Consider the following 17,506-nt stretch of genomic DNA (forward strand, 5'->3'; position numbering starts at 1 on the left):
CGTGACAGGACACATGAGGGAGAGGCTGCCAGGTCGACTTTTTAAGCTCTGCCCCAGCCCGTGCCACTTGCTGGTGATTATGGGCTGGGAGCAGGAGCAGCTGAGGATGCAGGTTTGGCACAGCGTGTGCACAGAGAAGATGGGAAGTGGATGAAAGCAGGTCCTGGCCGAAAGGGTTTGCTCTTTCTCTACGGTCGCGCTTTGCTAAGCTCTGCGGCTGGTTGCTGCAGGTCACGCCTTACATGCAGTGCTGAGGTGCCGTATTCCACTCTTCCATAACATCCCTGGGAGGCTTGTGAGTCAGCTGCATTATTTCTCAACGCACTACCAAGTTTGCCTGAAAGTACCGCAGACGGTCCCTCTGGCTTAAGATAAGTAATTGTTGGTAAATCTACATCTTGTGACATCCGTTGTTTTAGGGAAAGGTGAATGGGTCACAGAAGCTAGCACATGGACACTAAGGCACACACCAAACACGGTATGCTACAGAGACCAGTGGATGATTGATTGGGCATTTCCTAATTCCTGCAAAACTAATTTTATGCTTCCATGTTGTTTGCAGTGACATGTATTTGTCTTGCCGGTGTCAGGATTCCAAGGGCCCATCACATGTGCTTATGTTTATGCTATATTTGCTATTTGTGTGATGAATGTATGAGCATGTTTGACAGGAGGACAGGAAAGTACAGGTTTTCTGAATAGGAGCTCTTGAGTAAGGAAGGGCCGTCTGTTGGGGCGCTAGGTGCAGGTGATACCTGGTCATTCTACTGCTGAAGGTGCTTAGGTTGAATGCACTTTAATTGGTTACAAATGCTATGTGTTTTCCCATATTCCCCCTTCCCATCCATTTACGTTTCCTAACCCTCTTTGTGTTGTTCCTAACTTCCCCTACCTGTCTACAACTTCTCCCTAACCCTCTTCCTCCCTCATTCTGCCCCGTGGTGACATGTTACCTACAACCAGGAACTCGTGCCAACCCTGGGTGGAGGGTCGACTCTGATTCGACTTCTGTGGTCCAGGTGAAGTTGTGTTAGCTCTTCAGTGGGTCTGACAGCAAGGAAAAAAGTAAACTACCAAACTAAATACTGCAAGGTTTGGGTGAAATCTTCAAAGCGAAACAGAATGATGGCGAGCCACTTGCCTGGCAGCACTTTATGTATATATTGTGCATTTTTAAGGCGCTTATATAGTAAGTCAATTCTGTTTCAAAGCGCCCACAATGCAACAGGGAGAGAGCATGGGATTGAAAAACTATGAATACAGTGGAAGATAAATACAAGCCTACTATGCCTTGTGAGTATTCAGAATGTGCAATTGCAGCAAGAAGAGGGGAGGTGTGGAGTGAGGGTAAGTGCTGGAATGTCTGTGATCATGAGTGAGCAGCAGATGAAGTGCATAGTAAAGTAAGTGCTATGCGGCCTGGTGCCGCATTGAGTAGAAAGTTCAAGCCTACAGGATTGAGGCCGGTGGGTGCTGAGGCAAGTGCTGAGAGGTAGACAGAGGCTGGGGTGATTGGGTATGGGAGGCCAGGTCCCTGAGGGAAACATAAGGGCCCTGGCCACCACTGACAGCGACTGTGAGATTAGCAGAGGAGGGACGAAAAAAGGAGGGGGAGAAGAGTAAACAGAATTGTTGGGGATTCTTACGAAAGTGGCGCTGCACATATAGTTCAAGTATTCCGATTTACTTGTATTGGTGGTCAGTTTGGTGGGTCTCACTTCAAAGAATGAAGAGAACCTTTTGGTTCCATTTGTGCCACTGGTTTTTTAATGTTACTAGAAGTGCCGACACGTGTTTCGACCACATGGGGGTCTTTATCAAGGCGTGTGGCTCTGACTCAAAATTGAAGATATAGAGTGGCCGTGTTACATGGCGTGATACTGGGCACCGAGTAGTGCTTCTTGGTGCGGCTGGTGCCTCGGTCGCATGTCTGCTCACTGGTCAGTAGTCTTGAGTAGGTCCCGGAATTTGAGAAAGTTCTGCTCAAGAGGGAGGGGGAGGCTGTTCCATAAGAGGGAGCCAGCTGAAGAAAGTGATCGGCCTCAAGCCCTCTGTTTAGCTAAACACTTTACACACAGATGGTTGGTGCAAGAGTACCGCAGAGGTCTACAGGAAGCGTATTTAGTAAACAAAAGTTGCAGATAGTGTGGTTCCAGGCACCAGACAGCCTTGTGGATGATACCGCGGGATTTGAATTTAATCGGTGCTGCTACCGGGAGCCATTGAATTTTTGTTGCAGGTGAGATGCGGTCCGTGGGCTTAAGGCCAAGGATAAATCTCGCTGCCCTATTCTGGCTTAGCTGGAGAAGTCATAAAGTGGAAGAAGGTAGATTCAGGAGAAGGCTATTGCAGTAGTCAAGCCTAGAGAGAACCATGACTCTGGTAACATTCAGCTTCTGAGGGAAAGTGAGAAAAGGGAGAATTCCTTTGAGAAGGAAGAGTTGAAAGTGGGACTTCTTGGCAATGTCCTGAGTGGGAGGGAGGAAGGAGAGAGATGAGTCGAAGATGGCTGAAAGGTTTCTGGCTTCAGAAGAATGAGCATTTGGAGAGCCCATAGAGGATGGCCAGAATGAGGGGGGGGGGGGAGAGAGGGAGCAGGGGTCCCAATGGGAATCATCTCAGTCTTGCTTGCATTAAGGTAGAGATCGTTGGAACTACACCAGGACTGGATGGAAGATAGGCAGTCAGGGATGCTGCCTGACTGCTTTACCGAATTAACTTGCCACCCATTTTTCCCCCTCCCCTACCACATTACTCCTGGCCCCAGTTTCGTGCTTCGTGCTCTGCTAATTTCGGGTGCGCGAGAAATTTTGCAATTATCTTTTTGTGACTTAATTTCTTGTGCTGCATTTGCTGCATCTTGACTCTCCCATTTCACTATGCACCAGCAGTGGGTGCAAAGCAGAGTGGAATGACATTTCAGGGATTTCTGGTTGAAATTGTATGGGGCAGTACTGGCAATCTGCCCACCACTATTAACCACCCCACACTCCTCATCCAGGAAAGGTACCAAACACAAGGGGGGGAAGACATCGGACTAAAGAATACTCTTTCAGCAGAACATGGTTCAACGAATGCATTCACTATAATCAGCGGTCGGTATGGAAGCAATTGTACACATTTAATCTGTGCTGGGCAAGGAGGAAGGGTGCCCTGCGCGCTATGATAACTTCATAAAGAAGAGATTTGCTGAACAGTGTTAGCCACATGAGAAAGACATCACTGAAGACCGCACCTGGACAAATGTGGACTGAAGGACACATCAGCATTTAAAGCTAGATAATGTTCCCAGGTTTCAAAAGTAAGGCTAGCGCTCTGGAAGCCGCAGGAGTTGAGCTCTTCCTACTTTCAAGTGGCCGACAAGAACTGAGAACAGGTTGTGGCAAGCGTTTGGTATTGTCAGCCACAATGCTAAGATTCATGCAAATTGGTAGGTAAGTAGGTAGGTCACATAGAACCAGTTATACTGCAATGCCAGAGATTTCAGATCCCTCCAGTTCTATTCCACCATGTCTGGAAGGAGAGCTCATACGCCCATGAGGCATGCCCTCAAAGTGTCAAGCGATGGAAAGGAAGTTGAAGGTACAGATCAGACATGTTGCTCAGCTTACAGTAGCCTATTTATAGGTTCGCTGTCCATCCATCATGTTTTTTTTTTCTTGAATCACGGGCAGCTGATGCACGATTATTCTAGCCATGTAAGCTTTGTTTTTTTTGGATTAAAATGTGCCTCCTTAGGGTAAGCAAAATAGGCTAAAGTGGTTATCATTGTACTTAGGAAATCGAACTTCAATGCATAAGTGTTCTAACTATCCCTTATGTAAACATTTGAAATAAATCTATAGTGTTTAGGTCTTTACCCTAGTAGCTTGAACCAGATTACTTCTCTCTCTATTATTCCACCTCTGTCGTCGCACTCCCAAGCTGACTCCTAGTGCATGAACTTTTCCTCGTCCTCCTCGCTTGATCGTCTTCTCCATCAGTACCCAGATGCGTATGCTTTCATGCCTACACTAGTCTTTTTGATCACACTCCACTCGCATAGGAATCTCCCTGAATTTGATGAGATCAGAGTACCTTTGGGCTTCGTCTATCCGCAGCATGATGCACCCCATGCAATAAGTTGGCCTTAGTGGAATAGAACTGTTCACAAGTACAAGATGGGCTACCTACCTGTCCATTTTATAATGTAAATGTCTGTCAATCATTTTCCACTTGTCCTTGATTTCTGTAGAAATGTGTGTTTACAACATAGGTAAGAACACAGAAAATACTTGCACTATAATTACCCAGTATTTCCAAAAATGTCTGCAGATTAATGTTTACAGACAAATAGCACTACTAATTGAGTAGAAAGTTTTCTCTTCATGGCAGTATACATAACCTATTTACCATGCGCATTACTAAAGTTATGTGCCAGCAAACACCTACTTGCAGACATGTTTGGATAGTTCAGGTAAGCTTGGTGAATTTAAGGGGAACACTGGTGGCAGGTGTGTAGGCGAGCAAAGTAAGAAGGGGTAAGCTAAGGTGGGAGGCAGTAGTCAGGTGAGCATGGCAGACATGGATAAGCTAGGATGAATGGGGTAAGCAGATGTGTGCTATGGTAGGATGGAGTGGGCATAGTGCAGCGGCTATAGTATACAGAAGTGAGGTAGCGTGGGTAGAGAGGGTAAGGCATGGTGGGGGCCATGGAAATAGAGGGCTGAAGAAGGGTGGGGGAAGAGGGTGTGTAAGATAGGAGTTGAGGTGGTTGGGGGGTAGAGTGGGGCTGGGGTTATGTAGGTGGGATGCTGTGGCGAGGGTGCTGGTGTTGAAAAAGCCATACATTAAGCAGAGGCAGGCCAGGGGAAATCCCCTGCACCAAAAAACGGAGGAGACAAAAAATGTAACAAACTACTATTGAACAAAATCCATTTAAAACAGGGACCACATGAATAGTAGGCGAGATTCTGTATGCAACTCACAGGGCGGGAACTCGGCAAGGCATTTTGAGGGGTAGTGTCATCATGGATGATGTGTCACAGCACAAACACCTAAGGTCGGACAGGATTGGGTGAAAAGCTTGGCTAGGTATAGATCATATACAGGGTTGGGAGTCTAATCGGTCAGATCACATCTGGTGGCCCCACCAGAATGCTGCAGGTGAAACTATGTCATGCCAGTGTGTTGTGAGTGGCTGCTGCAACAAAGTGTGAGTGAGGGTTAAAGGTGGCCAGGGATTGGGAAGATAGGACATTCGTATGCCTCAGAAGGTTACCAGCACATGAGTGCAATAGGGGGTGGTGAGAAGAGCTCCAGAGTGCTGCCTCTGCCAACAAGGCTACCACTCTGACTCCCCAGGCCACGAGTCAGGATATCTCAGCCTTCAACTTTATACTCTATTGTCTCTTTTGTTCCATCAAGACAGATGGGAACAAAGGTCCAAGTCTTCCCATGTCAGGCTCTAATGAATAGGCATTCTCTACCAGCTGCGAGTCACGCGTATGAGGAACGTATTTCAGATTATCCTGCTTGATAATTTGCGAGGATTTTAGCTGTCTACCATGGCTGTTATTACCTCCCATTACTTCTGGAGACTTATTCGAGCTACTTTCTCCTCGCTGCCAGGTGTGAGCTAATGAGAACCTGATCTTTTTGCAACATGTGTTTCTTTGTTCTGATCGTTATGTCTCTCGCATGAGATTTGCTTATTGTCTGTATTTCTCCAATGCTGGCTCAAACCTGCCTTCGCCCGATGACCTACTGTGCACTTGCTGTCTGAGCTGTCCGGGCTTTGCTCTTTTCGCTGGCTCAGCAAGACGGGGTCTCTCTGCAATGTTTGAGGCTTTCTCAATGTCTCCCATTCACCTAATGTGGCTGTGTTCTCCATCTTCATTTAAATGGCCACTCATTCTAGTTGCATTCTGCATTGAGAAACTTTGTGTTATATGCGCCTTGCGCTTCAGCATAATAGAGAGTATGTGTTTTCTACCCTAGTGGGTGCAAGCATGTTCTTCGTGTATATGTGCAATTTAACGGAGTGTTTGCGTATGGATATGTGATTCGTGTTCTAATGCACCTACGTGCACTGGCCTCCGCCATGACGCCTTTAGTCTTTCGTGATTACAGCTCATTCAGTTGTACCATCTCCTGCAGGTTCATTGCCTCAGTGATGTCATCTGGCTATGCTGTGTAGGGCTGCCTCAGTAAGTGGCATCTGGCCCTTTGGCGGTACAATTGGGGGGAGGGGCGATGTGCACTGGTCATGTCTGTCACGCCGAAACGGGATAGGGGCTAATACAATTCACATCTCTTCATTCCCCCTGTGGTCCAATCGTGGACCAGACCTACTCTGGACCCCTCCCCACTGATGGGTGTCCTGGGGGCCTACCCCTTTACCACATCCCCTCAGGTTGTCCTGCCCCTTCACATGTTGGTTCACACTCCAGGTCATGTAAGCAGGACTCCCTGTCTGGTCTTCACCATTCTCTTGTACTCCAGGAACAGCAGAGGCAAAGAATATCTCTGTTCTGCTGAACAGCCTATGCTCCTCTGGTAATGCATCAAGTGCCTCTTCACTCTTGCTGGATACGTAATTTCTCCTCTTTGCTCTGCTCCGCTTCAGTGACCTTTTCTTCCTCCTGTGTGTGTCCAGGTTGGGGAACCCATCTATCCTGATGTCTGTCTGGGGGCACCACCAAGGCAAGTGTGTTCAATAGCACCAGGGTACATACCCCTCCCCAATTCGGGGGGCATCTGCATGTAAGTTGTGCACTGGTCTCTCTCATGCCAGGTATCTTCAAAATGTGTCTGCAACCTGTTTTCTGAAACCTTTACTGGACCGTTATCCTGGTAACATAGTGTTATATTATTGAGGGGTATTGTGGGTAAAGGGCCTGCTTGTTTCCTAACCATGTGAGCAATTTGAAATACCCTACCCAATACTTGAGGCACTCATCATTTTCTTTCTGTACCACTTCGATAGGAACCATCGGGAGCGCTTGTGCTTTAAATCGCATCAGCCCTTCGACCCATTCTTCTCTTGTGAATGCCTGTCCATATACTAGTAGTTGGGGGTCTCTTCAAGCTTTCAGGCATTCCCCATACCTCTCTTCTTGTCTTTGGGCACTGGAATTTATTTTGTATTACCATTCTAGCTTCTACTCTGTTGGGCTGTCTTGTGTATAGTCTATCTATTTATCTGTGCTCCAGTAATCCTTTATCATTGTCTTTATTTTTATATAGCTATTGTCATATGGGAATGTCCTTTGTGACATCTATCTTAGTGTAGCATACCTCCCCTGGAACTGGCCCCTCCCTATGCAAAGTGCCACATGGGAGGGGCACTTTGCACTATGCCCAAGTTGATGGGATCTCAGTTACTACGAAAGTCATGGAGCTCACAGCATGGTGAATAAGAGAGCACACTGTAGAGGAGCAGACATGTATGTCATTGATAGAACATGCTCCATCACCTCGCCCTACTGGATGAATAACAAGAAGACACTTTGCACAACACCAGGTATCATTCCAATACTGCATTGAGTGTATGCGAGACATTATGCACTCAAACAACCGTACCAAATGTACCCCGATACTGAAGTGGTAGCAGGAGATTTGCAGACGCCACTTAATATCGATGAGCTGTAAAGAAAATCAGACTGGTGAAAAGTTACGTCCTAAGAAGATGATGATGCACTGAAACAATACGATATAAGAATGCTTAAAGAGTGAAGATATAACTGAAGAAGCAAAGTAAACATATATACAAATAAGAAGAGATCATATATACAAAGAGGATAAGTAACCAGATGAGTAGTAAATGTCTATATATAGAAATGCAAGTTAGATGAGTCACATAGAAGCTTGCTGCAGTAGAAAATATAACACGGGTAAAGCGGCCATGTTGAAAAGATGGATGCCAGCTCTAAATAATAGTAAGCCAAGAGCTCGAAGGAGAGAGAGCAGGGCTGCAGAGTGACAGACGCTGGGAATACAAATGTGTGGATGAACAAAGAATAGCTGTTGGGCAGAGATCAGGGATGCACAAGCAAGAAGTAACAGAAGGGTATAAAGGCAGTCCACTAGGATAAGCAATGTACGCAGGACATATTTCTCTTAGATTAAGTAAATGAGTGAACATTTGTGAAAGCCAAGTATTGCCAATTAAAGATGCAGAAAAGCATATGTAAGATGGAGCAACCAGGTCTCCAAAGGCTGAAGAGGGTAATGACACCTGAAATAATTGAATCAAATAAAACTAAATAAAAGGTGAAAGCAAGGTTTATTCATAAGCTCCGGATGAAGATAATTATGTACCTTAACTCTCTATAAACTTCCTGAGAAAAGAACAACCAACAAGGTCAAGTACAAAGGAGAAGCCTTGGCTGATGAGAGACGGTAAACTAGTTGGGCAAGTGGGCAGTAGTCTAACATTGTTCTCTGCACCTGGTTTTCGTTTTGCTTACGTGCTGCTAGTGAGCCGAGTGTCCAAGGTTGGGGGAGGATGCCAACCTATCACAGTGTTGCAGGGGCCTATCTACTGCTGTTATGCTGCTATAATCTTTATTATATATAGGTAGAGGGAAGTTCAATGCATGCCTGCCAGATGAGGGGCAGCTAATTGTGTTACTAGCACTTATAGAACCTATAAGTAGATATGTTCCCCTAACCAATCCCTCCGTCCGATAGGTTTTGTTATTTGCCACATAGTATTTGTATTTATTTATTTATAAAGCGCAGCCAGACCCAGGGGCCTACGGGCGCATAAGTTAGATCTGGTTACAGTTGCAATTGAAAGCAGTCAATAAGGGTTACGTTACATTGCAGTTACAGGTGGGTACAAACTTAGTCGTGCAAATGCATATATACATAGTCTAGTATAAGTACATTAATTACAAAAGTGTGCCAGTGACAGTCGATCATGCTGGGATCAGGCGGTTAGGGTGTCAAAGAGTCCATGTTGTGAAGCCAACACTTTGTGTTATGTTTAAATAGGTTAAATGAAGGTTCTGCACGCAAAAGCGCAGGTATTGTGTTCCATAATTTAGAGGCTTGTACAGGGAAGCTAGCACCACCCGAGTTATGAAGTTTAAATCTCGGTATGGACATAGTGTTAGCTTGTGCTGCTCTAAGTGGTCTTGAAGAAGTGTGAGGTGTAAGTTGGTTGGTGAGGTAGGCTGGTGCAAGGTTGGCCCTGGCTTTATGTGTAAGGGCCAGAGTTTTAAGGGATATTCTGTGCTTGACTGGAAGCCAACGTAGTTTGCGTCTGGTCTCCGCGATGTGCATCTTTTTGGGGATGTTGAGGGCAGCTCTGATGGCATTATTTTGAATTACTTGCAGTTTGTTGATATTTTTGTGGCTAGTGCCTAAGTAAAGGGCATTACAATAGTCTATCTTGGATAGGACTAATGCTCTAGCAAGAGTAATGCAATTGGGTGAGGAGATGAACGGCCTACATGCAGTGATCAGCTTGCAGGTGTAAGCGGCTGATGATGCTACTGCATTAGTTTGTTTGGAGAAGGATAAGGTGGCATCGATGTAAACCCCAAGGGTTTTGGTGTTATTTGACACGGGGATGAGATTGCCATCTATGGTGAAGGATTTAAATGCGGGATTGAGATTTTTGAGTTTGGCGTGAGTGCCAAGGATGATCAACTCGGTTTTTTCGTCATTGAGACAAAGTCCATGATGTGCCATCCATGCTTGAATTACTGAGTAGATTTCATTAAGGGTTTTGCGATCTGTTTCATAGTTCCCCGAGATAGGAATGAGTATCTGGGTGTCGTCCGCGTAATTGGTATATGTGACACCCAGATAGTCAAGGATATCAAAGAGGGGCTTTGTGAATATATTATAGAGTGTCGGGGACACGCAGGAGCCTTGCGGGACTCCACAGGGTACTGGTGAAGGTTCAGCAGAATCAGTGGGAGAGAAGACCCTCATGGTTCTGTTCGCCAAGAAGGAACTGATCCAGGCTGTGGCTGCGTCTGAGAAGTGTGCTGCAGTTTGCAAGTGGTGACATAGTGTTTGATGGTTGACCAGGTCAAAAGCTGCTGACAGATCAAGCAATAAGAGGAGTGCAAGTTTACCATTGTCTTTCAGGATTTGGATCTGGGTAGTGAGATCTATTAATGCAGTTTCCGTACCGTGTCTAGGTCGGAAACCTGACTGCCTAAGTCCTAGGAGATTGTTTGATTCTAAGTAGGCCTGTATTTGTAAATAGGCTGCTCTGTCCAGTATTTTTAATAAGAAAGGTACAGTTGATATCGGTCTATAGTTAGACGGGTTGGCTGGATCAAGAGTAGGTTTTTTAAGGAGTGGGATGACCCACGCATCTTTTAGGTTATCAGGCACTACTCCAGTTTTGAAGGAGGCATTGATGAGGTTGGTTATGAATGGTGCCAGGTCGTGCGCAGCAGCTTTGATGATCGGGGCAGGGCAGGCATCACCTTGGCAATTTGAAGGTTTAAGTTTCCTGATGATGTTTTCTACTTCCCAGATTGAGAGGGGTGAGAAGCTGAAAGGTTTACAAGTTGACATAAAGGTAGGTGATTTGTTAGGTAATTGTTTGTAGTCCGGGTCAGCAAGTAGCAGGGATTTTTTTGCGTTGATTTTAGATTGTAGGCGAGCTATTTTATCTAATAAGGCCTTCTGAATATTACTACACCATAGTGCATCTGTAACATATTTGTCTATGGGGGCAATGGGGGATTCTAGTTCTTTCAAAATCTTAAAGAGTTCCTTTGTGTTGGATTCCGCTTGTGTAATCCTTTTGTTATATGTGTCCTTTTTAGCAATAAAGATGGCTTCTTTGTAACTAGAGGAGGCTAGGGTTAGCTCAGTGTTATTGGATGCTGTGGGATGTTTTTTCCAATGTGACTCTGCGGTTCTCTTAGCTTTGCGTAATTCTCTTAGCTGCGGCGTGAACCAAGTGTTAAGGTGACGCTGTGGTTTGGGTTTCCGCAATTTTAGGGGGGCAATGGTGTTCAGTGCTTTAAGTATAGCCTGGTTGTAGATATCCACTGAGACTGTGGGGTCAGCCTCTGAGTCGATATTGTTCAGGATGGGGAGTAGTATGGGTAAGAGTTTGTCAGGTGTAATATCTTTCTTATTTCTCGTGCTGGTAGCTGGGGCGATGATGGGCGCCAGGTGAGGTGTATTGGCTTTGATAGAGAAGGTTATTATGTGATGATCCGACCAAATGCATGGGTCATTGGATAGAAGGTCAATAGAGCAATTGAGGTGAGTGATCCAGTCCAGTGTTCTGCCTTTGATATGAGTGGGCTCGTGAATAATGTGCGTGTGACCCAAATCCGATAAGGTGTTAGCTAGGTCATGGGCGTTAGTGTTCTTAGGGTCGTTAAAACCAAGATTAAAGTCCCCAAGTAAGATCGTTTGAGAGCTGGGTTTGGTATCTGTGGTTATGAGTGATGCAATGTCCTCTATAAAGGAGGAAATGGGACCTGGTGGTCGGTAAATAAGGTGCAAAGATGCCGTGTGGTTAGGTGATAGAGGAAGCTTAATAGACAAGGATTCAGCAGAGGGGATTTGAGAGTCCTGGATGACTTTGATGTCGAATGTATTTCTGAATATGATGGCGAGTCCACCTCCCTTCGTTTGAGTGGTGTTTCTGTCGCATCTAATAATAGCATAATCATTAGGTATAGCAAGGGCCAGAGATGGACCGGAGGCAGCATTAAGCCAAGTTTCCGTGACTGCGAGGAGATCATAGTATGTCATAGCTGATGCACATCGGGGTATAAAGCCTTTGTGTACTGTGAGAAACCTGAAGGTGTCTCCCCCTTTAGTTCCCCCGGGATCTGTCATCCAGGTGCCAGGACATGGCCATCGCTATTGGATCCAGGTCCTTGGGGTGGACCAGTGGGGGAGGATCCCCTGAATGGAGGGTTCTCGGGGAGCAGAGGTGGGGCACTGAAGGGTGAGAAACTGTATCCCCTTTCTTTTGACACCTTTTCTGCATCCTACCAGTAGGATACTTAGAAACTGTACCCCCCCCCCTTTCTCACACAAACGCTTACAGCGTGAATGACAACAGACCAATACCCAAGCTGTTTTCCTTACATGTCCCAACACAAGGGTCAGGCAGAGTCGGGCAATTACCGACAAATACGCACAACTGACTACCCTTTCCCTTCCCCATTGGGATAAAAGGCAGAGCACACGAGCAAACTCTTGAGCAAGGCTGAACACATGAGGAAGCAGTCATTCCAGGATAGCAGTTCAAACAGAGGAGGAAGGTGGCAAGACCTGAAAGGACGCCAAGGAGGGAGTTGCCCTTGCCCTTTTCAAGCCAGAACCGCAAAACCTTCGATAAAAGAAACATAAGGCTGGGATTCGCAGCTGACAAATGGCATAACAGATTTCAGCGGAACATGGTAGCCTCCCGCGCTGATAACCAGGGTGGGGAGACGTGGCAGCCATTGTGGTACCGTCCTTGACTCCAGAGACGAAGGAACCACCAACGAGCTCAGCACAGCCGGTGAGTCAGGAAAACCTGATAGTCAACCGGACTGTGTTAGGCTCAAGGTTACAGTGGCAACATTGTGTGTGAAGAAAGATAAAAAACGGAGGACACTTGTTAGTGAAATTGGTACCAGAGATAGAGTGGTCCGGTGCCACATGGGTGCTCATTCCTCTAACTGGTACCCCCCTCCTGAAAGAAAGAGAAAGTATTAAAACTAAGAATTGTTTTGGTTAATGAAACTGTCACGGGAAAAGTGAAATGTCAAAGTGGTCACACAAGGGTCAAGCCAAACCCCTTGTACAGTTGAAAGTCTTTGACACGTTTTTGAAAACTTACATGAAACTAAATAATCCGTACAAAATGGCAAATGTGAACCCGACTGAGCAATCTCCACAGTGAATTGAGGGTCTGAGCCCAATCGAGGGATGCTATCGAAAAAGGAAAAGAAAGGATCAGAGCCCATCTGAGGGGTATCCAAGGTTGAAGAACAATCACGCACTGTGAAGCTTACCAGAAGGAACTTTTTTTTGTTCTATTGTTTTGGCATATCAGGCCCCTGAAGCAAGAGACTTTGCCTGAGAAGATTCTTAAGCTCAGAAGGCTCTGATACCGAGAGAGGAACTGTAACCTCGTGCTGGAGAATCCCAGGAGTGTGCTGTGCTCAGGTGTCCCATCTTGTCCCGTGCTGATAACGCAGGGAAGGAAGACCCCGGCCATAACATCCTGACTTATCATTTTGTGACCACTTCTTTACTTTCTTATGAACACTATCCCACACTATTTTGTAACATAGTGATAAGGATTGGCAATAGGTTTCCTAGTGAAAGCCCTTTTGATTTTACTCGACTTCGACAGTATTATTATTATTTGATGGTCATAGCGTGCACCCATCTTAGATTTAGGCTAGACTAGGCATTTATCTCTCCCATTTTACAGTTTTAATAAACACCCTTGAACTGTGATCAATTGTGTCCGTCTTGCTTGGATACCACGCCTTCCTTACAGTACCTGAAATGTAATTGAGAGTGTGAGGACTACGATTTGTTGTTCACCAGATTTTCCTACTTTATTACTTTATATAACTGATAATAAAGTAGTACCTTGCCATATTCTTTGAGTCTGTCCAGTTATTTGGTTCCAAGACTGTTTATTATGGTAATCCCATTCTCTGAATAAGAACGCTCAAAAGGGCTACTGCACATTTGGTAGCGGTGCAGATGGTTCAGATCCAGACCCTAAGATGCTTGACGTCTTCCACCATTAGCCGGAAGACTGCAGAGTTTCCTGTGGAGAGTGGTAGTACAACATGTGTGATCTGAGATGGTTGGCAGGTGCCTCTTTGAAGAATTTCCTGGCTGGTCCCCTCAGGTGACCTTGTGGACTGAAGGCAAAGTGGTTGATTGGGGAAGAGTCAATACCGAAGTGCTCAAACTGAATAACGGATGTAAGTGGATACATTGAAAGCGGCAAATAAAAGGGGAGGGGTCGTATTGCATGTATATGTATAGTTGGGGAACGTAACAGGATTTATTAAGGAAAAGTTGCCTTTGATACCTATCCTCAAGGAGGGAGAAGGGACCACACCAAACTTCGGAACAGAGTATTATTGTAGGGGCTCCTGCAGCTACAGCCAAAGAAGGGTGCACGACACACTCCAAAATGAAGTGAAATAGAGATGAGATACGTCTGTTAGGGGAATAGGACAAGACGGTTGTAGAAAAAGTGTGCAGAAGTGTTTTGGTCTAAAAAAACAATGTAAATAATATGTTGACATGTTTTGAATTAGTGATGATAAAATAAGTTGAAAGTTTAAAAATTATAAGAACGATAGTAATAAAAATTGACAAATTATTAGGCCCTAGAAATGCAAGCAATGGTGCCAATAAAACCTAGGAGGGTAATAATTAAGGAAAATCAGAATCTAAACTTAGGAGGGATAGTATTTGAGGAAAAATAGAATAAAAAAAGATTCTTAAATTTACCCCCCAAATAAACATGATAATACGATTTGAAGCGATAAAGTGGATATTGTTGTACAAGCTTGGAAATTATTTGAAGAAATTATTTTTTAGAAATGCGTGGTGATTGATAGTGCTGGTCTAAAGTAAATTCTTGTAGTGTGAATAAATGCTACACGAGAAAACCTTGTATTGACAGTTAAAAAAATACTTTATGGGGGACACTTCCCGCTAACATCTATGCAGGACATTACCAAGATACACACCTAAGATTAGAAAGTATCACGCAGAGTGGGTAAAAGGCACAACTAATGAAACACTTATGCCGTGGCCTCAAGAAGGTTCATTATCAAAGGCAGTGCAGCGATACATGACAAAATACTTGCATGCTACATACACAGGGAAGAAGCTACAGAAAAAGTTAGCTGTTTTAGAACTATGGAAGATCTATCAAAGAGCGATAGAAGACCCAACTGAGAAGGAGTGGATGCTTAATCAGCATAAAGAGGAGGATGTAACACCCTCAACTCCTCTTTCTCCTCCTAAAAATGGTAGCACAACGGAAGACAAACAGTGAATCTATCCTCTAAAGGAATTAAAAGCAGCACCAGGGTATGTTAATCCAACATGCGCACCTCCCGCTTATAATAGTGAAGACAGCATGGAAGAAAGTAAGAATAAAGAACATAAATATATGTCCACACACGCCGAACATGAAGATCGTGATGAGAGAAAGGACAAACGGATAGAAATAGGAGAGGAAGTCAGGAGACAAGAGAGAGAAGGGCAAAGCAAGTGGAATGATAATGGTACAAAACAACTGGCTGGGAGGACAGACTAGACTTAAATTAGACGGAAAGGGCATTGACGATATTAAAGAGGGAGAAGAAAGAGAAAAGAAGGAAAAGGAACGAGAAAGGACATACAAGGAAAATAAGGAAAATGAAAGGAAGAATGAAGTAAGGCACGGAGAACAGAAAAAACCGAGAGAATAGAAGAGAAGGAGTGTGAAGAAATGTAAGCCCAAAGATTGAAAAAACATAGGTTGCAAAGAAGGCGACAAGAAGAAGAGAACAGGGAGATGAGAAGAAGGGAAGAAGAAATTAGAGAGTCGGGGACAAAGAGATGATGACATAGATCATATTGTTAATAGAAGTATGATGCCAATTGACGCACAAGAGCGATGGGAAGAGAGATGATCACAACAGCCCTGCAGGGAGCTACATGGGATACCGAGAATACAGACATGTGCCGGCAAGCATGAGGCAGAAGGCATAGGGAAAAGGATTGGGGATTTATATAGACGAATGAGAGAGAAGGACGGTTACGAGGCTATGCGGAGAATCGCAGGATCTCCAGTGAAGGAAACAGAGCGAAAACACAGTGATGGACGAGCATAGAACGCTGTCCCTAAGTAGATTAGTTCTTGATGACGAGGAAAGGGATAATAGCCATGCGATCTGGGGTGTAATGATCTCAGATGAAGAGAGAGAGGCAAATGAAAAAGCAAAAAGAGAAGGCCCATGTAGTTTTTCAATAGAGCCGAACATCGAGAAAGGGGTATATTGTCAGATTTAGAAGACCCGAAAGAAAAACTCCAGAACCAACACCATATTCTGAACGACCACCAGCACGATCATGTAGTGCAGGGGTTATGTCCCTGCCTTATGCAAGCAGGTTAAGGGCAGGAAGAAGACAAATGGGCAAGACTAGCCCCACGTGGAAGACACGAAGTGTATGGGGATATGATTTTGGACCAGGGTTTACGCAATTCCTGTTACTGGAGAAAGACGAAGGATGACCACATTATATTATGTGGCCACAAATGGACAAAAGAACATTTGAAATGTAAATTACCTAGTTTGGCTGCAGGTTCAGGAACATGGATTTATGAACTAGGGAGAATGACCGCAGGAATGACGTTATCAGTAAGTGATGTAAACGGCCTACTGGCAGCTATCCTAGGGGAGAGAGCCGACAACATCTGGAGACAAGCAGGGTATGCAATTGTAACTGTGCAAAACATGACGCATGACGGAGAGATATTTCATAATTGCAGGGCAGACTTGTGGAGGGTGCTTAGAGTACAGTATCCTGACACATCAGACATGGGTGCAATTATGACTAGAAAATGGGTGAGGATGAAGACCCTGTAGTTTTTATTCAAGAGATTCAAGAACATTGGCATCTTGAGACAAGAGAACCATGGGATAAAACAGTGGCATTAGTTTATCATGTTTTATTTCATGGGCTGCCAGTGCAATGGCAGATGAAAAAACAGGTAGGGATGGAAGTGAAGTCATGGCGCGAAATACAGTTGACTATTGTACATCATTGTCGATTATTGCAAGAGACAAATAAGAAGAAAGATGAGAATAGAAAGCAGGAAGAGGCAAAGTTAGTTCAGAGGAAATTGTCAAAGTTCGCCATAGAAGGAACAGTAAGACATGGCCACACAAGAAGTACAGTCAGCACAGAAAAGCAATGTAGTGTACCGTATGGACCTAGAGGGTGAGGCAGATTTCAAAACCCTCATGGGGCAGGAGGATTTAATGGGGGACAGCCACAACAATGCTGGAATTGTGGGAGAGCAGCACATATATCCAGAATATGTAGAAGTAAAGGAGGAGGCATGCAGCAGAACTGGCCAGCTTCAATAGTGGGGTGGGCTGTACTCTGCAGTACAATACAGAACCACAGGAATATTATCCCCAAGATCACACGCCGCATCAGACAAGAGTGCTACAAATACAGCAGTACAGCAGATCCTACAGCAAACGCAGTCACGACAAGGACAACAACAGCAAGCAGCCATGCAGGCACCACAAGTGCAGGCACAGCAACCACAGTACACACCAGTGCAACAAGCAATGGTGCCACAATGGAATGTGAATACAGGAGCTTCACGAACATCCACACCCAGGATAGGAAATGTGACAGTAGTGGGAGGAAATCCTTTTACGGGTATAGGGATGAATTTATATCCACAATAGGAGGGCCCACAGAGCGACTTGATGTGTTCAATACAATTTGTGATACCAGACCCACACGAGGAACCAAGGGTCAGGGTAGTAATAGG

Source organism: Ambystoma mexicanum, chromosome 2q (assembly GCF_040938575.1).
Source record: "Ambystoma mexicanum isolate Mex_15411 chromosome 2q, UKY_AmexF1_1, whole genome shotgun sequence".
Lineage (NCBI taxonomy): Eukaryota > Metazoa > Chordata > Amphibia > Caudata > Ambystomatidae > Ambystoma > Ambystoma mexicanum.